The 22708-nt window shown below is 43.9% G+C and overlaps 1 long non-coding RNA gene across 1 annotated transcript in view; it reads left to right on the top strand.

The window, feature by feature from the left end:
- The window catches only part of LOC310846700, a 560034-nt gene that overhangs the window by 16165 nt on the left and 521161 nt on the right, over positions 1–22708 (top strand). The window lies entirely within an intron of this gene.

The raw sequence follows: 22708 nt of genomic DNA, 5'->3' as shown, positions 1-22708 counted from the left end.
GAGATTGCCGTTGCACAAATGTGTATTCATTATTTCTGAACCTACTTTGCCTTCGCCTGGCTGTTGATAGAAGATGGGTAATTTGGTTGAACAGGCGCCACTTAGACGGGAGTTCACAAACCTTTCGGCTCGGACAGTGATACACATAAGCAACGTGGCAAATAAGAAAATAATGAGCTTGAAAACATGTGGGCCTTTTTCTTCCTTGGAAATTCTCCAGTATGGGCTGCATACTTTTTTCTCTGTGTTTTTTTTTTTTTTTTAAAAAAAGAGAAAGCTCCATAATCTCAGCTGCCACATCACATCTCAAGCAGTGTAATTGCTTCCTAAGTAAGCATCCATAAACAGCGTCCTAATGCAAGTTTCCGTACAAGAAGGTGTTTTTCATTCCATCAGCCCTAACACAGGGAAATGGATTTCGAAGACTACAGTCCCCCAAAGAGCTTTAGGTTGCAGTTCTACATGCAAGGGGCAGCCAATAAGATGCGCTCAGGATATTATTGGGCTCCATCTCCCATCAGCCCCAGCCGGCAGGGCTAACAGTTAGGGATGATGGGTGTTATCATCCAAAAGCATTGGGGGGGCACCTTGTTGGCTATCCCTGCTATGCGTATTTACCTTAGTAAGTCCCACTGAACATAGTAGGACTTCTGGAGAAGCATGTATAGGATTGTGTAGTTAATGATGAAGACATGGCTTTCCAGAAGTAGCAAAACTTGCATTGACATCGTTCGGAGCAGGGCTGAAGCTGCATCAGTGGTAAAGTAATCTTAGATCTTAAAGAGCCAGTGTGGTGTAGTGGTTAAGAGCGGTAGTCTCGTAATCTGGTGAACTGGGTTCATGTCTCAGCTCCTCCACATGCAGCTGCTGGGTGACCTTGGGCTAGTCACACTTCTCTGAAGTCTCTCAGCCCCACTCACCTCACAGAGTGTTTGTTGTGGGGGAGGAAGGGAAAGGAGAATCTTCTTCTTCTTCTTCTTCTTCTTCTTCTTCTTCTTCTTCAATTCTGGACTTAGTGTTCTTGCACTACCCCACACACCCCTTTGGATGATAATGTGCATCAGTTCAAAATGTGCTAAGCCAGCTTTGCTGTGTTTGGGGGCCCACCTGCTCATTCTGCTGAGCAGAAGCCTCAGCCTTTGCCCCAAATTCCTGCCCTGACCTGCATCAAGAGTGCTCGTATCCTGCAAATAGGATATTATCTCTGAACTGGTTTATAATTTCTGATTGTTTGCTTACTGTAATCTGTTGCGATGTCGAGGAACCAGCTAATGGCTTGGATCCCAAGATACGTCAAGGACGTTCATGGAAGGCAAGGCTTATTTAGGCTATTTATCACTTTCCACTAAAAGAATAAATAAATCCCCCAAGCAGTTTATATCCACAGTAAAAAAGAAACAATAAAATGACATTATTAAAAACAAATCTAACTGTACACTATCATATAACTGCTGCTGCCCAAATGTCCAGGAAATCAAAACATATTTAGTAAAAGGTAAAGGGATCCCTGACCATTAGGTCCATTCGTGGCCGACTCTGGGGTTGCGGCGCTCATCTCACTTTATTGGCCAAGCAAGCCGGCGTACAGCTTCCGGGTCATGTGGCCAGCATGACTAAGCCGCTTCTGGCGAACCAGAGCAGTGCACAGAAACACCATTTACCTTCCCGCCAGAGCAATACCTATTTATCTACTTGCACTTTGATGTGCTTTCGAACTGCTAGGTTGGCAGGAGCAGAGACCGAGCAATGGGAGCTCACTCCATTGCGGGGATTCGAACCGCCAAACTTCTGATCGGCAAGTCCTAGGCTCTGTGGTTTAACCCACAGCACCACCCACATCCCATAAAACATATTTACCTTGTGCCAAAATGATGACAAGGTTGGTGCCAGGTGGACTTCTCTGGGGGGAGAACTCCTGCCTCTTCTGTCTTCTGCAACAAAAAACTGGTCATAAAACATGGTAGAATAAAGAGTAAAGACCTGGTCCCAGGATGGCAAAAACATGTATATGAAATGTGTTTGGACTGAGACTTTACCTTGTTCTAGGGCAACACACCTTTTGAACGCTGGACTAGTAAGACCTTTGGTTTGATCTTCCAGGCAATTCTTAGATTCTTAATGGAGCCAAAAATGATCAGCTGCTGAAATAAAACATAAAAGATCATTCAACGGGCCCATGAAAGATCAGTCACTTGAGTCCAACACTATAATACCTGTCATGTAAAGCTAATATAACATAGAAGAATACAAATCTTATTAATAGAAGGGAAGATGTTTTCCAAAATGTCTTTGCAAAATACACAGAGCATTAAAATCCCAGCATATGAATAAGCTATATTCTACAATACGAATTTTATAGGTACTTAACTTCACTGTAGCTTATCCCACTGTAACCATTCCAGACTTAAATAATTATTAATTTTAACAAATGTATCACATTTAATGCTCGTTAAATTCTGCTTTGCTGAGGAGAGACAGGATGATTCGCTGCTGATAGGAGAGTGAATCTTCCTTTAGCTGTTTTGACTCTGATGATAGTACCTATAAATAAATCAATATCATTACTACTGAACCTCTCCTATCTCTCATCTTTATTCATAGTAAGCTAGATATCTACAGTGGTACCTCGGGTTACATACACTTCAGGTTACATACGCTTCAGGTTACAGACTCTGCTAACCCAGAAATAATACCTCAGGTTAAGAACTTTGCTTCAGGATGAGAATAGAAATGCTCCGGCGGCGTGGCTGCAGCTGGAGGCCCCATTAGCTAAAGTGGTGCTTCAGGTTAAGAACAGTTTCAGGTTAAGAACGGATCTCCGGAATGAATTAAGTACTTAACCTGAGGTACCACTGTATTGCAGTACTGAATAGAAATGGCCCCTTTCAACTTCCTCCTCCTCACATTGCAATTTTCATAGTTGTAGAGATGGGTCAGTGACTGCGAAGTTTCCCCCCTTGTGGTGTAGACAATACTGAGATACCTTAGACAAGTGGCCTAACTTGGTATATGGTAAAAGGCAACTGATTATTATTTTCAGAATGCCCATTTGAAGCTGAAAGTGAAACTGTTGAAGAACCACAAATAGCCTATTGCTTTTTCACTTTAAGGATCTCTGTGTTGACAATTTTTAACATTTAACATACTTATATAACCACCAGCAGCAAATAGCATTAGTCCAAATGGTCTAAGGCACACTAATAAAAATTAAAATTAAGGTAGGAAAGTCCGGGAAAATAAAAATTTCTTCACCTAGTATCAAAAAGACCATCACCTGGATAACAGGTAAGTCCCTCTTACAGCCAGGGTAGCATTACTAGAAAAGCCCTATCTTAAGGAATTATTTTATATAGTTATAGAGAAGACGAGTCCTTATCTACAGAGTATTGTCTTTCTGGAGCTCTGTAGTAGTGAATGACATGTCCCAAAACATCCAATAGCAAATTTCAGATAATTTTTAGTTTGGCGGTCACAATACTGCACAACATCTCTCTTAAGATAACCGTGGATTGTTTTGTTACCCTCTCTTGCATCGCGTGACTTGACTGGCTTGATTGAGCCATCTAGAACTCTATGCTCTATGGACGCTTTACCTGTGGAGAGGCTCCCTGAGGGCGAATACCCCCCTTTGGCAGTCCACACCTGCTTTCCTGCCTTCCTTCCTTCCTTCTTCCAAATGGCACTGCCTGTTGACACCCTCCTCCTCCGTCTCAGGAGTACCCTTGTTGAACTCAACAGGGAGGAAGGTGGGGACAGAGCGAGAATGAGTTGACTCTGCCTATCATTAGCTTTGGCTCCCCCTGCTGTGGGCCTCCCTCCCTGCACTGTTTTTTTTCTATTGACACACAATGGCCTTTCTTGCAGGAAGTGCTTGGGTGTGTATGTGTGGCCTAGCATTGTGGCAAGGAGTCAGACTTCCTGGCCTCTTAATGCTTTTCAGATTTGTCATTTTATGGTTCATCACCCATCAGAAGTGGGGCTAGATATCCTCATGCCCCACTTTTGTCTCTCCTGCCATTTGGATAAATGGCATTTTGGACTGCATCGCAACTAGATCAACAGCTTTGCAAGCTGCTTAATCTTGGCAACAGCCCAGCATTGGAAGAGGAAGGGGACCGATGACCTTGCAAGTCATCTCTGTCTGTAATTTGTTCCTCTGGAGAGACAGAGATTTGTGTAGATTTCATGCATCTTCTGCGGATGGAATTATTTGCTCATTTGATCTTCTTTTTTTTTTAAAAAAAAGGAATTGCACTGTCTTTTCCTTTCCTTTTCAAAATTAACTGTAAGTCTTCAGGCACCACTTGATGTATCAACTGCATGACTCTAAACATTCGTTTTAAGGAAAGAAAACAGCAATTATTAAAATCCTCTTCCAACATATAAATCACTCTGGGTAGTTATTACACAGAAAGTGTTCCATTATACTTCTTTTAATATTAATTCTTAATTGCTTTGATTCCTCCCCCACCCCCGGTCTGAAGATATAATTGGAAACAATATTTCCCCCTCTTGTTCTAATTAAAATATTTTAATAAATGTTTATTTAGATACTATGTCATGGAAGGTTGAAGCCCTGGCTGCCTAATGTAATGTAAAATCAATTAGGGACAGAAAAATATCTATTTTTAATTTGCCAGTGTTGGATATATGGTTGATACCATTTCGGGGGTGGGGGTGGGGGGGAGAGAGAGAAAGGCAGGAGGCAGGCTTTCTGCATAAATCTTTCTGTAAAAAAAATTATAATGATTTTTATTAATTTCCAACATACTGCACCACTTGCCTATTCATATGTTCTAAGGTAATCTATTTTTCCTTCAAGGCTGCTTGCGAGTTTCCATGTTGCCCTTCCCTTTTGCTGCTGCATCTCCTACGGATGGCTGGAAGGAAATTTGTAACATGCACCAGGCATTCTCTGCTCATTTCTCTCATGCAATGACCAGCGTGCAAACATTGCAGCATGTTTAGGCTGCATACGTATGTAAGACATGGAACTAATCGCACACAGAAACAATGCAAAGAATTGAATATTGTGTGGCAATTAATAACGTTTCTGCCAGCGTAAATACAGCCCCCCCTCCATAAATCATTTCCAGCCTGTCAAAATGGATCTGCGCTGGCAAAGAAACAAGGGTAACATTTTAATTTTCCCCATCTGGCAAGATAGTTTGCTGTTGGTTTCTCTCCCCCTCCCTTCCTCCCTTCTCTGGTTATTGAATTTATATGAGCCCCTACATATTGTAGAACTAATAGAAAAAGATGTGGGTGAAGACGAGAACAATGCTTAAGTGTTACAGAAAGCAGTTTCTGAATGACTTTTGAGCAGCGTATGATATGTGGGATAGATTTTTGTCGAATTTGCACATGTGTGAGAGAAGTGAATGCTGAAGCCGTATGTGTTTCCAGTGCCAAAAAGCATTAAGACAGTGGTTGGATGGAAGTATGAATATGACCCATACTTCCTGAGGGATTGTGCTGTTATTTTGCTCCACCACAGATGCCAGTTTCCCTCAGTCTTGTCTCTTTGTCACACTTTGCCGTGACCAAGGAATGTAGCTCAGGATGGGGCTCAATGAATTGAAGAGACTAGGTTGTCTAGACCTACTCTGTTCTTTGTGGCTCCCAATGAATTTTGTAGAGCTGCAATATGGGACAAAGTTTGACGGCAAATTTCATCCACTCCCAAATTACTGTGAAGGATCTCAGTAATAGAAGGTCCTTGATTTCTGTCCTGGGAATTTTACTAGTGCTATGGATTTCTCAGTTTATGTTTCAACTGGGGGGAAATGAACTGAACTGGGAAAATTCATTTTTTCTATGATTGAGTCTACCTCTCTAATTTTTTTTATAATCCAATATAGATATAGATAAATGTATGCTCTTCAGTCCTTAAAATCCACCATGATGGCAATTACTGTGTTTATAAGAACTACATTGTTCTAGCCTTCATGGTGACAGAAAACAGATTCAAAGCTCATGGACAGTAACCAATCTTGGCTTTGAATACGCAGGAAATTTACATCTGTAGTGAGGATATTGACCTTCTTGTCATTGCACCATTGTTCATGGTGCAATCCTATGGTTGTGGTTCAAGGACCTGACCCCCGCAATGTGGAAAGAATACACATGGACACGTGATATAAGGTTAATGGGCAAGGAAAGGCCACAACTTTATTGATTACAGCAGTGAAAAGGTATTGGCTTAGGCATTGGATTTCTTGAACAAGTGGGTTTATTCACCTGTAGGTGGAGCCTGTTGATGCCGATCCAACTATAGACTCACCCCTAATGTCACCGAGGGTTGTGCCATGGCCTCCCGCCAAGCAGGCATCTGACAGAATACACGACCGCCAGATTCCTTTAACGCAATACCCCTAAAAATTGAAGGCATAGGCGATGGCCACACCTAGCTCTTCGACACAGCACAACACATTATTCCAATGCCTAACCTACCCACCAATACCACAAAAAGTTGTGACGATTGCTACGAGGTAGGCGAAAAAACCAAAAAGGACTAATGCCAAATGGAAAAACTCCTACCAGGCCCCCTAGACAACCAGGGCGACCAACCTAAGGTCCATAGCAAGGCCAGTGACCTAAGCCCTAACTAAAAGGGAGTGGAGGGTGGGTGACTCGCGGCGAGAGGACGAAGAATGAGGTCGGGCGAAGGCTGTCACCGCAGCAAAAGGCTGCTGAACACGCCCCCCCTCAGGCACCTGGTTGGATGCCTGCTGAGGGGCATGGGCGCCAGCCAGGTGAGGTGAAGGCAGGGGGCTAACGCCCCCTGCTAGGGGCGGAGCTTGGGCTCCCGCCCACAACCACTCCCCTCTCTTGCAGGGAGGAGAGTCTTTCCTGAGAGGACATCCCAGGAGCTACAGGATAGACTAGGTTGATATAGTTGCAGATAGAACTCTGCTGTCAGAGAGAGAAGTCTAATGTTGGAGCCTCCTTCCCTGCTGCTGACTCCTCCACTTCCCCGGACTAACCAACAATGAAACTCTGTTTGAACCCTGGTGCACCTCTGTCTCATTTGCTCCTCTTGTCTCCTCTTTTGGATGTGAGTAGAGAAGACCAGGAGTGTTCATTTCCCATTTTCAACAAATCATAGTTTCCTGTTGCCTCTCAACAATATGATCATGGCTTGTTCCCACTAGAGATAAAACAAACCGCAGTTTTCTGTGTTCTCTGAGTTCCAATGTAATGGGAAACTGTGGTTTGTTTTTCCTCAGAAGTGAGAGCTTCTACTGTTCTCCTCTGGTGCATGAAAGAAGAAGAGAATGCAGAGGGAAACACAAAAACAACTGTTAACATGGTAGTAACTGTTAAATCATGGTTTCCTGCTACATCCAAACTAGAGCAATATTTTGAGAAGAGAAAACATTGACCCAGTTCACATGTAACAGTAAGCCAAACATGGTTACAGCTCATGGTTTGTTTGGTGTGAGACCAACTGCAAGCCCATTTTCAGACAAGATGCTAAGCCAGAACATGGCTTGTCTCATAGCAGTGTTGCAGAACCAGATGAACAATGAAGTTGCAATCTCTCTCTGAACCCACACACTCATAGCTATACAGTAGTTTGATGTAGTATTATTTGCAAACTGATTAAGATTGCTGTAGATATCAAATATGCAGTTTTTAAACACCAGCATATGTGTGCTAGGGAACCCTAGCTGAAACTGGTTGCAGAGATGTTGGCACATGATAGTTATAAGATCAGTGTATGGCTTGTGTGATGTACACAATTTGCTACAAGAAACACCATGGTTTCATGCAGCAATCATAATGTGTGGAGCTGCTCCCGTTGTAGCCTACTTTATAAATTTGCATTTATTTATTTTATGCAAACTATTTACATTCCACCTTTCAAGGCAAACCCCATCCTAGGCAGCTTACAAACAGTAATCAAAACCGTAAAGCAGTTTTTAAAGTATTATTGCAACAACCCAGTTGCAAGAACTAAAAACACCAGCAGCTTGGAACAGCTTAAAATCCAGCTCACAACAATTTAACAACATGTAGATGGAAAGAAACAAGTCTTTAGAAGTCTGATTGAAAACTAAGAAGGATGAGGCCAAATTCTTATTTTGGGAGAGAGTTCTAAAGATATGGGGCCACTACTGAAGAGGCTCTGTCACTAAACCCACTAGTCTGATGGGTCGAAAAAATGGCCTTGTAAGAAGAACTTCAGAGACTGATCTTGAAGTATGGAAGGGTGCAGGTGGTCCTTCAAATAATCTGGTTTTAAAGGTCAGCCCTGGCACTTTAAATTAAGCCTGGGAATAAATAGGATTATTGAGCTAATGCATGTGAGATGCTTTGAACACTTGAAAATGTTACATAAATGTTAAGTTGTACAAACATTTTTAGGGCACTTTTCAAATGAGATTTCTCCTACTTCAGTAAATGGGACGTCTGTTCTAAGGCAATATTAGATCTGGCTGATTTGCTTTAACTTGTATGTTCTTAGCTCTAATATGGATGAGGTTATTGCAATTCCTGTATTCAAATTCTTAAAGCAAATTTCAAACAAAGGCAAATTTGACCAACAGAGCCACGAACTTGACAGAGTAGGGGTTGTATAAGAATCATCCTAACCAACCTTTAGCAAAACTCCAATTGAGGTTGTTATATAAAAGAAGGATTTTTGTTTGTTTGTTGTTACATGTCCTGAACTTTAGTTCTACATCTTGAACTTTATTCAAACTACTCAGAGTTTTAATTTAGTCAAATTCAGTAAAATGTCAAGCCAGTGCTGTTTATCCTGTGGATTACATTTATTGCTCACTGCAGAATTAGCTTAACATTTTGATTTCTATTTTTTCCCCTTTTGTTGATCCATGTGGCAAGATGCTTTGCTTGTTATCCTCTGACCAACAACCAGTTGGAAATTCAGTTTCTAATTTTCATAAGCATTTGGGAAAAAGCAAGAAGAGAGTTCTGTGTGCATGTGTTGCGTCTCCAAGTGCCTTTTGTATTTCTCTTTGTGGAGGAGAGGGTCTGGTGTAAAAGAGCCAGATAAGAGTGTGAGCTGTGATCAGAGCCGGTTGTCCAATGAGGCATGGCGGCACAGTGCCTCAGGTGGCAGAAGCTGGGATGCGTCAGTGGACATCTGTGACAGCTCCTTGGCTATGCCCCTGCGCTGGAGGACAGAGCTGCACGTGGCCTGTGGCCTTCTCCCTAAATTAGCTGCCTGCCCTGAGGTGTCACGTCACTTGTGTTGTAAGGCTCGACTACCATTCCACTCATCTTCTGTCTGTCCAATGTGGGAAGGGAGGCGCCATCTTGTCCTTTACCACAGGCAGCAAAATGTCTTCACCTGCCCCTTGCTGTGAGCCCTGAGGCAGGAGGTTTCTGGTTCAAACATCGCAGGAACTCACCAAATGGCTTTAGCCGACCGTCTGGTAATATGGAGGGTAACAATATTTCACAGGATTGTTTTAAGGTAAAGGACTGTTAGGTCCAGTCGTAGCCGACTCTGGGGTTACGGCGCTCATCTCGCTTTACTGGCTGAGGGAGCTGGCGTACAGCTTCCGGGTCATGTGGCCAGCATGACTAAGCCACTTCTGGAGAACCAGAGCAGCACACGGAAATGCCGTTTACCTTCCTGCTGGAGCGGTACTTATTTATCTATTTGCACTTTGACGTGCTTTCGAACTGCTAGGTTGGCTGGAGCTGGGACAGAGCAATGGGAGCTCACCCCGTTGTGGGGGTTCGGCAAGTCCTAGGCTCTGTGGTTTAACCCACAGTGCCCAGTTTACTAAAAATGTATGTGAAGAACATTTGAAACACTATGGAAATGCTGCTGGCTTTCCGGTCCCTATGTTTTTTACAAGGCCTGTTTCCATCATATTTTAAAGGTTAAGAAGTTGACCTTGGTTCTTTGTTCCTCCATGAACAGCGTGTGGGTCACACTTGGGTTCATATGAGGGAGTACGGTCGTTCAGATAGATCCAGGCTACACGAAAGACCACAAGTTCTCTTCTGGGGAGGCCCTTCTCTCAGTCCCACCACTGCGGCAGGCACTCTTGGTAGGGACACAGGAGAGGGTCTTCTCAGTGGCTGCTCCCAGACTTTGGAGTTCTCAGAGATGTTAGACTAGCTCCCTCCTTGCTGTCCTTCCACCTTTGGAAACTGACTGCATTTGAGGAAAGGGTGTGATTTCCCCCCCTATTGTTATGGTCTGTGCTGAATGATGTTTTTAAAATACTTAATTTTATTAGGATTTAATTCCTTTTTAAAATTGTTTTTATTACAAAAGAAACACAAAAGTAATTACAAAAGCATTCACCTCTTTTTTCAGATCATAAAGTCCTTTTTACAGATTAGTTCTATTCGATGTGAGATGGTGATGTTGTACATAGTATAAGGTTGGGGGTGGGGAGTGAGGTGGAGAGAGAGAGCAGGGAGGGAGAGAAAGGAGGTAGTAAACTTGCATTCTTTTATGCAGTATATTTGCAAGTTTTTTGTGTCAGTATCACTTGGGTAGGTTCTCTTTCTACTGTATTCATTTATTAGTTTGCATTAGTGAGAGAAGTTGGGGGTGTTCAGAGCTTGGTTGATTGCCTATAGTTGACTGCTGTGAGTTTTAATGACTGTATTTTCTAATTTTTTAGCTTGTTCTATTTTATCTCTCCTGCCAACCTAGCAGTTTGAAAGCATGTCAAAGTGCAAGTAGATAAATGGGTACCGCTCTGGCAGTAAGGTAAACGGTGTTTCCGTGCGCTGCTCTGGTTCGCCAGAAGCGGCCTAGTCATGCTGGCCACATGACCTGGAAGCTGTACGCCGGCTCCCTCGGCCAATAAAGTGAGATGAGCGCCGCAACCCCAGAGTCGGTCACGACTGGACCTAATGGTCAGGGGTCCCTTTACCCTTTACCTTTACTATTTTATCTCTGTAAGGTGTTTTGAGTCCTGGACTTGGGAAAGGCTGGATAACAACAACAACAGCAACAACAACAGCAACTTCAAGTGGTCAGCTAAAATTGCCAACTCTTGAAAAACATAGCAGCAAACCCTGGGAACTGGGAAGGGACTATGGACAGAAACAAGGTGTATCTAGTAGGCCTTAAAAGGGAACTCTGTTAGAAGGTGTCACTGGAGGAACAAGCGGCTCGGTTTGTTTTGTCAATGGGCAAAACAGCCCACTAGGCTCCAGCACAAAGGCAAAAGAGCAGGGTGCTAGTTGGATGCATGCAGCAGCACTCATGCTGAAATCATCCTTCATGCCCCTTTTGCCCTGAGCCTGTGAGCTTTGGATGGGGAGCAGTGGGATGCATACCTTCATAAACACGAATTGCTACATAGTCACCCAGCAGTAGTTTGTGTGGTGAGTGGGGTTGGAGAGGGCAAAGGTAACATAAGTGCAGAAAGGGCGGCAAGTTCGAATAGTTCGAGAAACACTCTGCTGCATCTCTTTTCTCTAGACCTTTGCTGTGGACATGCAAGGCGCATTTCTGTCGCCCTCATTTTATGCATGCATTGAATGGATGGTGGCCTATTCGTGGATTTTCCCTGTGATCAGGTCAATTTTAAAACAGGTGCGAAAGTCCTTTTGCTCCTCTTCCCATTGGAATAACAGCATCACATTCTCTTAAAGCTCTTCCTGCAATTTTTTTGTTAAGGTTTTGCATTCGCTGTGCAATGATATGTAAGCCTGTGCTAAGTTATAATATGCTTCTTATCAGCGTTGCTGCTAACACAGTGTAAGATTTGTTAATGTAGTACATTTCAGCATCAGCAGATGGGGCCCTTGTTTCCCTTGAAGAGTGGTACAGAGGCCTATGTATTTATATCCTCTCTGTCAAGAGCGGTATATGTGTGGTGTTTTACATATTACAACATATTAAATTAATATTCTGTTTGTAACAGATATAGATCCAGGAGCAATCAGAGCAGCATGAACTGCAGCTGTCTAGGTCTAGAAGTCCAGCATCCAGCTGTGTGGCTCGAGTCTCCTCTGAACATCTTTTGAAAACTTTATATAGTTATAAGGATGAACCATGGAAGAAATCAGGTGCTATTATTTTAGGATTGCCAGGTTGCAATCTGGGAAACAGTCTTGTTATACCTTTAACTTTCTGGATGCAGCAAGTGGCAAAGCATCAACTGCTTCCAAGTTCTTTTGTGCGTTCCTTCCCCTGAACCACAGCAGAGGGGTAGAGAACAGGACTGAGGGTGAAGCAAGTGGACAGACGATTGCCGCTGTAGGTTACACCACTTCTGTGGATATGGACTTTTTCTGGGTTGGTACCTGCGACCCCTATGATATTCAGAAGAAGGATCTACTGGCATGCTCCAAACTACCAGCCTGAGATGCTGTCCAGTTTCAGGGTCTTCTTAGAAACTCATGGATCAGTGTCAAAAGTTGTGTCGTGTGGTGGTCCATGAGCAGGATGCAGTAAATAGCACCAGAGTCCATGGAACGGGCTTTGTGGTGGTGGCTCCACACCCATGGAACGCCCTCCTCACTGTGGTGTGTTTTCTTTTAGGAAACTGGAGAAGATGCATTTCTTCTGGCAGGTGTTTGAATAAGCACAGCAGTGACTGAAATAATTTGTGAATAATTTGATGCTGCTTATTATGAACTGCTGTGCGCGTACGCTCTGTTGTTCAGAATTAAATTACTGTGATGTTCCGTGTCCTTTTGACAAAGGGCAGTCAAAATTGTTTCTTAAACAGATAAACAAAAATAACAATTAGAGGTTAGGTGGCTCCAGTGTGTAGATCAGGGACAGGAAAATGGTGGCTCCACAGATGCCGTTCCTATCAGCCCCGACTAGCATGGCCAAAGATGAAAGCTGAAGGAGCTGCACAGGCTACCAACTGGGAGCAGTTCAGGGTCCTGTTTTTAGCATTTAAAGTCCTAAGCAACTTGGAACCACGATATCGAAGGGACCATCTTGTGCATTGCATCCCTGCCTGGCAACCCTGCTCCTCAGATAGGGCACTGCTGAGACGACCATCTGTCCCAGAGGTGTGCTTAGCTTGTACTAGAAACCAGGCTTTTCTGGAATCAATTATCAGCCAAAATCAGACAGGTGTATAGCCTGATGGTGTTTAGGCAGCTACTGAAGACATTTTTGTTTAGGAAGGCTTTCCCTAAGGTGTGATGTAGTCATATCTAGAAGATCAATTTTATATTTGATGAAATCTTCTCATTGTTTTTGGAGTTCGGGTAGAAGGCTTTATAGCTTTAGCATTTGTTGAACTGGCTTTATTGTTCTTAGAGTTTGTGTTTCTGTTCTTTATTCTGCTTCTGCCCTGCACACCACTTCAATACCTCTATTAATTTGTTTGTATAATAATGATGATGATGCAGAGGCCATTTTTTGCACTGAATTTTGTATATGTCCATTTGCCCCTTCTCAGGCAGGCGGATTTACAGGCGGGACCTGGGCCTCTTTGTTAACCGGTGAATGGCAGGCTGGATCGTCTCCCTGCTGCCAAATCAGCCAATGGTAGCAGGAATTGGAGGGTGTTCCCCTGGGTGCAAGACCCAATGGTGGCCCTTGGCTCTGCTCCCAGGGCCAGGATAAATTGCAGACCTGCCTGGCCGTTCAGCTTCTGTATATATGGACAGGGTTCACCCACCCATGAGGCAAGGTGAGGACATCACCTCAGGCAGCAGAATTCAGAGGGGCAGCAGATCTGGCTTCCAAAGGATGCATCCTCTGCCGCCACTGCCGCAGTGACAACAATGAATGTGTGTAATCCTTGAAAGTTGAATGTTGCCTCCTTGGCAGCCCCTTCCTCAATACTGCCTCTACAGCAGCCTCTTGGCAAGTAAGAGGCACTCCTAGTCTCTTCCCACCCCTTGGGAGGAAATGGTGGGGGTTTCCAGCTGGGGCCCCCTGGCATGATTCAGAGCAGGCATCTCCCCAACGATGGCCTTTGATTCCTACTTCAACCACCAGGTAAGGTTAATCTGATTCCCCTCCTTCTTCCTGATCTAGATCTTTATCCCCCCCCCTTGTTCTGATGTAGAGCTTCACTCACCCCTTCTTCTCTGGCTCTGTGTGTGTGTGTGTGCACGCACCAATCTGTGGTTCACTCTGGTGCCAAAATGTATTGGTTATATGGGGAGGTAGCTAAGTCCTAGGCTTTCTCCTGCAACCTACATGTGACTTATATTTGGAAAGGTGAGGCAAGGTATTCCAATTATTTGACTTGACCTTAAAGATTACAGACACAATACACTACTTGATACACACCCTTGTGGTTCCTTTATTAGCTATGGCAGAGAATGCTCCACCACATATGGAGCGATTTCCTATTCCTTAGCCAGAAACAGGGAAGCCGGATTTTTGGCTTGACTATTTCTGCAGCCTGATGTTTAATTTTGCAGATGATGCTGATGCTGATTTACTTCTAAAGTGCCAGCAATCCATCTGGTGCTGTGGAAACTCAAAATTAAAAACAGGTTCCTCCTTGAAAGGGTCTCATGATCTGGAATAGACAAAGGAAAGGCGGGAGGTAAACAAAAGGAGCGTCTGTGGGGAAAAGGTAGAGGTCAACAGTACATTTATAAATAAGGTAGAAGAAAAATCTGGAACTACGAAGAAAGCTAAAAAGAAGAGAAATGATTAGGAAATGGAAGAATGTTCCTGAAGACAGTCACAACTATTGCAGGCAGGAAAGAAAGAAAGAAAGAAAGAGAGAAAGAAGAGGTCCTAGGGTGAGGAAAGGCAATAGAAACTGAGGATGAGAAAAAGGAGGATGGAAAGTAACTAAGTGATGAGTGACAGGCAGGGGTGAGAGCATGGAGCTTTTTGCAAGTAAAACAAGAAGCTTATGACAGGTACAAAGCGGAATCAGAAGGCAAGGCAAGGAACTGAGGGCCAAGCAACACATTTTGTTAATCACATGGTTATAACCCGTATAAGTGGAATTTTGCTTTCGCAAAGAGCCAGTGCAATGGTGGCCCAACCTGGACTGTGAACTTGGCATACAGAAGAGGAAGACTGTGGCCCCAATTCTTATCAGTCTCCACATGCTTGCCAGTGACATGGGGCAAAAACTCCCATTGATCCCAATGCTTCATACAGATATTAGTTATGACCTCCCCCACCCAAAATATGTCTTTTGAAACACAAAGGGGTAAAGCCCCCTTCCCTCCACACTGGAGTCCGGATCAGGCCCCCACACCAGCTATTTGTGTGTGTGGGGGGGAAACCCTGCATTTAAGGGCAAGCCACAAGATTGATGTAATGTAGTTTGACCTTCAAAATGGCCCCAACACTATGAAAACAGTTGGCAAGTTTGATAATTGCCATGGTATATATGAAGCTGCTTTGTATCATTCCTGGTGTATATGGAGCTGTCGTTGTTGGTCTAGCTAGTCCAGGGTGGCCTACTGTGACTGGCTGCTGTGGCTCCAGAGTTTCAGGAAGCTATGCCTCCCATCACTGGGTAAAAAGGTAAAGGTACCCCTGCCCGTCAGGGCCAGTCGTGACCGACCCTAGGGTTGTGCGCCCATCTCACTTAAGAGGCCGGGGGCCAGCGCTGTACGGAGACACTTCCGGGTCACGTGGCCAGCATGACGAAGCTGCATCTGGCGAGCCAGCACCAGCGCCGCACACGGCTAGAAAGCGGTCCCTATTTATCTACTTGCACTTAAGGGTGCCTTCAAACTGCTAGGTGGGCAGGAGCTGGGACCGAACGACGGGAGCTCACCCCACCACGGGGATTCAAACCGCGACCTTTCGATCAGCAAGTCCTAGGCTCTGTGGTTTAACCCACAGCGCCACCCCATCACTGGGTACCTGGCCTTAAAAACAACAACACAAAAAACAAAACCTATCAATGCCACGGGTTGAACCTGTGACCTTCTGCATGCAGCTCGTGAGCTCATCCAGTGGGCTACAAAGCAGGAAAGTTGTGAGGCCACATGCAAGTTGCTCTTGGAGGAAGAGTGGGTGTATAACTGGAATAATTAAATAATATTTTTCGAGAAGATGGGAATGAGGAAGGCTGGTGTGAGAAAGTACACAATAATAAAGGCAGGGGGAAAGATGAATATTTGATCATTTGGAATGGCTTCCCTGGAACTGCCACTTTGTATTGAATGAACTTGTTATTTGCGTACACCCTGTAGAGAGGATTTTGACACAGTGCCTCATAAACCATAAATATTGTTATGAAATGGATAGATCAAAACGGATCTTTCCATCCCATTCTAATATGTCATGCCCACAGTATTGCTTCCTGGATAGGTGAAATACTGTACGCAAGATAAAAATATGCATGGAGGCATATATTGCCCATTTGTTATGGCTAACTTTAAAAGGTTGGTATACCAGGATGTTATTTAAAGTAATACCATCTAGCATATTAGGAAATTAGACATCATTACAAATATGAGGAATCACTTATTGAAAGTGACACTTTTGCCAATCCGATTATTTGGTATAAAATATGACGCCTTGGGCGTGCAGAAAGCATTGCAGTTAATAAATTCCTTAACATCCAGCTGGTCTCACAAGCTTTCTTCTGTAGAATATGTTTTAGTTAATAAGAGTTCTTGTATATGAAATTCTGGCATATGCAAGCATATTTACCAACCCTATCCATTATTTGGATTTGCTGACAAGTGCATAAAAGCATGAAAGTTCTATTGGATCAGACCAAATGTTCATCTAGATGAATAGATTCTAGCACAATATCCCATAGCGAATGGCATACCTTACCAGTTCTAGTAAGACATCTCACAGTGAAGTAGAACTAATTCTAGTACAACATAAGGTAGTTCTGGTAAGGTGTAGCATGCCTACTTAATCAACTTACAGGTGCCCCTTTTACTTGTGGTATTTGCTTGTATTAAACACCATTTCCTTTTGATCCATGGATTGTTTGGTTGATTTTCTGTAAGCTGCTTTGTGATCTATGGTGAAAAGCAGTCTATAAACATTGGAAATAAATATTGGAAATAAATCCCAGAGCACCCAACCAGATGCTAATGTGAAGCCCACAAACAGCGCAAGAAGGCCACAGCTATCTCTTGATGTTTTGTTGCGTTCTTTTCAATTCAAGAACCTGTGCGTTCCATTTATCATAGCTTATCATGGCCATTGATAGATCTATTGTCCTCACTTTTAAGAGCTACCTTAATCAGTCACCATTGTGGCAGTGAATTCAACAAGTTAATTGTGCATTGTGTGAAAAAAGGATTTCTGGCTCTGTTCTGAATTCACTGCCAACCGATTTTGTGGGGTATCCCTAAATTCTAGGACTATGAAGGATGTTACAAAATACTTTCACTCAACCAACACTCTGCATCCAATTCAGTTTCCTAAACTTCCGTCATGTCCCATCCTCTCCAGTCATCTTTTCTCCTCTCCCCACAGGATAAGTAACATAGGATTGGATCCAAACAAACAGAGCCATCCTATCAAGACAAGAGAAAGAGAAGTTGAGGCAGATTAACTGCCAAATCCAAAGCCCAGGTGGGATCATGCTATTCCCTCTGAGGAAGCCATCGAAGTGGAATTCATTGTATTTTTAGCAACCAGCCACCGTAAGATTTCAGTTAAAGAAATCCCTCTAACTATTAAGTTTCATATTGAACATTAGCCCACAAAATAAAATTGTACACACTAAAAACAAAACAAAACGGTTATACAAAAAGGTAAGGTAAAGGTAAAGGTAAAGGTACCCCTGCCCGTACGGGCCAGTCTTGACAGACTCTGGGGTTGTGCGCCCATCTCACTTAAGAGGCCAGGGGCCAGCGCTGTCCGGAGACACTTCCGGGTCACGTGGCCAGCGTGACATCGCTGCTCTGGCGAGCCAGAGCCGCACACGGAAACGCCGTTTACCTTCCCGCTGGTAAGCGGTCCCTATTTATCTACTTGCACCCGGAGGTGCTTTCGAACTGCTAGGTTGGCAGGCGCTGGGACCGAGCAGCGGGAGCGCACCCCGCCACAGGGATTCGAACCACCAACCTTTCGATCGGCAAGTCCTAGGCGCTGAGGCTTTAACCCACAGCGCCACCTGCGTATACAAAAAGGTAAATACCAACAAATCTAATGGATGCAGCTGGTTTGCACTTGCTCTGCTCCAGGCAATGTACAATGAGGAAAAGAAATTCCTAGGCAGAAATTTCACAAGTACCTCCCTTACCTGGATCCATTAAATGTTGAGTGCCTTTTCAAAGCTGCTACAATAAATGTTGCTGTTTTGAATGTGAACAGCATGTGATTGAACTGTAAATACATGAATTTCTCGTGGTTGGATTTCCTCCTGAATGTTGACAATAATGGTAAAATATATTCATCTCATAGTTCTATGTACAGGGGTGGGCAAGGGGCACACGGCACAGCCCCTCCTCCAACCTGGGGAATTGCGGTTGTCCTATCAGCCGGTCCTCGGGTCTGCGGTTGCTGTTGCTGAATGCCAGGTCAGCTCTGAGTATGATGTCCCTCATCTGATGGATGAGGAGGCCGATCTGGTCTGTATCACCAAGACCTAGGTAGGTGGGCAGGGTGGAGTTGGTCTCACCCAGCTGTGCCCACTTGGGTACTCAGTGCAACATCCGGGCAGACTTGAGGTTTTGGGAGGGGGAGATGTTGTAGCGTTTGGTTTTCTATCTTTTTCTCCAGGCTCTCTGTCCAGTTAATAGGGGGATTCTAGAGTATGTGTTCCTGACATTGGGCTATCAGAACAGAATCAGGATTCTGCTGGTTTACCAACTCTCTTATTGCCCAACAGTCTCCCAGCCTAAGCTGACAAGAGCTGGTCTCAGTGGCAGGGTGGAGGACTCCTAGATTGTTGGTTCTGGGGAACTTCAACATCTATGCTGAGGTGACTAGCTCTGGGGCAGCTCAAGACTTCTTGGCTGCAATGACTACCATAGGACTGTCTCAACATGTCACCAGTCCACACTCTGGACCTTGTTTTTCAAGACAGGCCAGACTCTGGACCTTGTTTTCAAGAGATTAGCAGAAGCACCCGAGGATAACACTCTTGTCCACATCTGACCACATGTTGCTGCTGGACTGATTAAAGGTTCATGAATCAGACTGGGTATCAGACACACTTAAATATTTGGACTACATAGTCCAAAATAAAACAATGATATAGAGGTGAACACCCTGTTCTGAAACCAGCCTGCTCTAGGGTGAAGGGTCTGTAAAAATCAACCCACCATTTTGATTTGTCACACAGGTGATAGGCGTATAATTTACCAGGTATGACTGAACAATAGTGCAAGATCAGGTGAAGCCAGGACCTACTTTGAACCAACAGTGGATCTCATATTTGTATTCTTCCCATTACATAAAGATTCACCCACTTCTAAGCCACATTTCTGTAACTGTTTCCACCATTTGGTGGGCGTCGTGCTAGCATTTCTGTGATTCCCAAGAAATCATAATTTTTAATGAGACACACACTGGAGAAATGACTCCATCATGTAAAACTCCCTGGATTTATTATGTATGTAATATATTCCATTGGTGGCAAGGCCGGTCCAACACACTTTGCCGCCTGAGAGAGAGCGTCTTTCCTTCCAAGTCAGGATGAATAGTATCCAGGGCCAGCCAAGTTATTTTGGCACCTGTGGCAGTTATTCCCACAAGCACTTCTCTCCCTTTCTGGCAGTCAAATTACAACAACAATAATGTATTAAATAATTATCACTTTGCTGCCTTTTCATCACAGCTGCCTGAGGCAGTCACCCCACTCTGTCTTATGGTAGGGCTGACCATATGTAGTGGTGATGGAATGACTGTGCTCCAGTTACCACAACTGTATTGGGAAATACCAGGGTCCTCTTCAATGCTACTAAGTTCAGCTTTTTTGCCAAATGAAGAAGGGGCAATCTGCTTCTTCATCTGCAGTGCAATGTGAATGTCTGTAAAATCATGCAGCTTATTTTTCATGCTGGGATTTTTTATTTTTTTATTTTTAACGTTTCTTTGATTCCCTCTCATGGAGACAATAAAGCGTGTCATATGGTCAGTTTCTGCTTTCCGAGATAATTAATCTCAGGAAAGCTCAAGCAATTATTTAGGGTTGTTCCCTGTGACATAGTTGCAGGAGAATAAGGGGGTGAGTAGGGAACGAATGAAGCAATTACATTGCAAGTGCATAAAAGAAAACGAGTGAATTTCCAGTACTGATATGTCGCTGGCTAGTTGCTAGCAAGGGTTGCATGAGCATTGGGAAGAATCAACCTACAAACACATCATACATTTAATACACAATGGGAGTCAACTCCTAGGGGCTGAGGTCCCTTTGTCCACCCCAATAAAATATTTAAGGGGGACAAGCTCCCTCAAAGTTGGTGGGCAGTGCCATTCAAATGGTGTGCATTTGCCACATCTTGTGTGGTGCATTATGTGGGGCAGGGCTTACCTGCCATCCCCCCCAATATTTTATTCAAGTTGGCACCCCTGAAATACACATTTTCCCCTCAAAGAATCTTGGGAACTGTGTTATACCCTTCACAAAGTTACAATTCCCAACACTATTAACAAATTGCATTTCCCAGGATTCTTGGCTGGGGGTGCTTTAAATGTATGGTGTGTACATGCAGTCACAGTACAGTCATACCTCAGGTTGCGAATGCTGCGGGTTACGCGTTTTCGGGTTACGGACTGCGCCGAACCCGGAAGTACCGGAACGGGTTACTTCCTGGTTTCGGCGCATGCACAGAAGCTCTAAATCGTGCTTTGCGCATGCGCAGGAGACCAAATCGCTTCACGTGCATGCACAGACGCAGCGCTGCGGGTTACAACCACTGCGGGTGGCAAACATGCCACCCGCACAGATCATGTTCGCAACCCAAGGTGTGACTGTACTCATGAATCTGTTCTCTGCCTGCTACTCAACCTGCAATTTAAAAAAAGGGGGGGGAATCCACCCCCAATGGAAATTGGCATTTAAATTTGCTCTCATGGCCTGGAGCTGGTGCAGGGATCAGGCCCAATCTGCATACCTCCCCACCTGTGGTTTCTGCCACCACAAGCGATTGGGCTGCAGATGTGGCCATGGATCTGTGGTTCCCCAGAGCCCTGGCAGTGACAATGGGGAGTTAGGATGGCTCTGCTAGTCAAACTGAGAGTGCACCCGCTGAAATCAGTGGGAAGGTCTATTCATTTCATTGGGTCAACTTGGAGTGGGACTGATGTTGGCTGTCTCACCAGTAGGAAACTTTGTCCACTCATAGCTGACACCCATAAGGCTGTGTTGCTGGGTCACAGTCTCTGTGTTGCATCATACAGTTTCAAAATCCCGACTCAAAAGATGTTATTTTTTCCAATCCTAGCTGCAAAAGTTCTGAATGAGTAATGCTCAGTGCTCTATAATGTTGTTTTAAATTAATAGATATCTATTTACATCCTTAACTCTATCTTAATGAGGATTTTTGTCTGGGAATACAAACAGCTGTTGGAAATACTCTTCCATCTATCATTTTAAATCTTTTATTAAATTTGCACCTGGCAGTGCAGTTATATTGAAGAGTCTGTTCATTATGAGACCCATATTTGGGCAGCTTATAACTATCATTTTCAATCTTATCAGGCTGAAACTCTGCCAGCACACTTTTTGTTTGTTTGTTAAATCAAAGTGAACAATATTAAACTTTCTTTTTCCCTTCTCCCCAGCAATAATAAACACTTCTGCTGCATAAAAATTAAGGAGATGTATGGAGAAGATTATTGTTGGTTTTTTTTAAAAGAAGAAGTAAACAAGTAGTTGACTATTACTCTGCAGCAGTGATTGTCGAAAATGGCTTAGGCTTTGTAAATAGCTTTCTAGATAACTTTTTGGCTGGATCACCAGCTCTCTGGAAGTGGGGACAGAGATCAAGTAGCCCCCCTGGTCTAATGAGACAGGCTGCTAGCATGTCGGGGAGCTAAATCCTAAGTAAAGTTCATTGATGTGTCTCCTTACAATGGTATAACAAGGCACACAATATAATGAGACTTAGGCCACATTCACACCAGATATTTAAAGTGCTATGACACTACTTTAAACAGCCATGGCTTCCCCCAAAGAATTCTGGGAGCTGTAGTTTGCCAAGAGCACCGAGAATTGCTAGTAAGCCCCTATTCCCAAACACGGAGCTACAATTCTCAGAGTTCCAAATGAAGAAGGATCAACTGTTAAACCACTCTGGGAGTGGAAATTTTCACTCTTGTGCATGAAGGCAGAGGAGAGGAGAAAAGAAAGAGAGAAGAAGTTAATGAATAAAAGGAGGAAAAAGAAAGGGCACCTCTACTAATATTTGGCTTTGTTCTCACCCTGCTTGGGCGTTGCCCCGATTTGTTGCAGGTATATAACCACTTTCCTCTGTGAGAAATAAGCCTCTGACCATGAAAAGTTAACCAACCTAATAATCACTTGAGTTTGTAGTCTTCAAGTGATGAACATGCATGTGGGAACCTGCCCTAAAGGGCTAATCTATGAGGTCAGCCCTTGTAGGCTTCAGCTACATGGTGAACCAAAGCACACATGGATTTCCCCATAGTTGTGCAAGTGTGGTAAGGCTTGGATCACTATGCGGCCACAGTCTGCACAAACTGACAAGCCATGTGGGTTTAGAGATCTATGTGCGATATTTTGAACCACACATTACAACATCCTTAGCGTGAACAGCACAGAAGAACTCTGCTGGATCAGATGAAAAACCTATCTAGTTAAGCATTCTGGCCAACATGATGCCCATAGGAAGCCCATCAGTTGGGCATGGGCACAATAACACTCCT

This window comes from Podarcis gaigeae, assembly GCF_964106915.1.
Source record: "Podarcis gaigeae genome assembly, chromosome: 6".
Lineage (NCBI taxonomy): Eukaryota > Metazoa > Chordata > Lepidosauria > Squamata > Lacertidae > Podarcis > Podarcis gaigeae.
The sequence above is the reverse complement of the archived record's forward strand: the minus strand, read 5'-3'. Positions and strand labels throughout refer to the sequence as shown.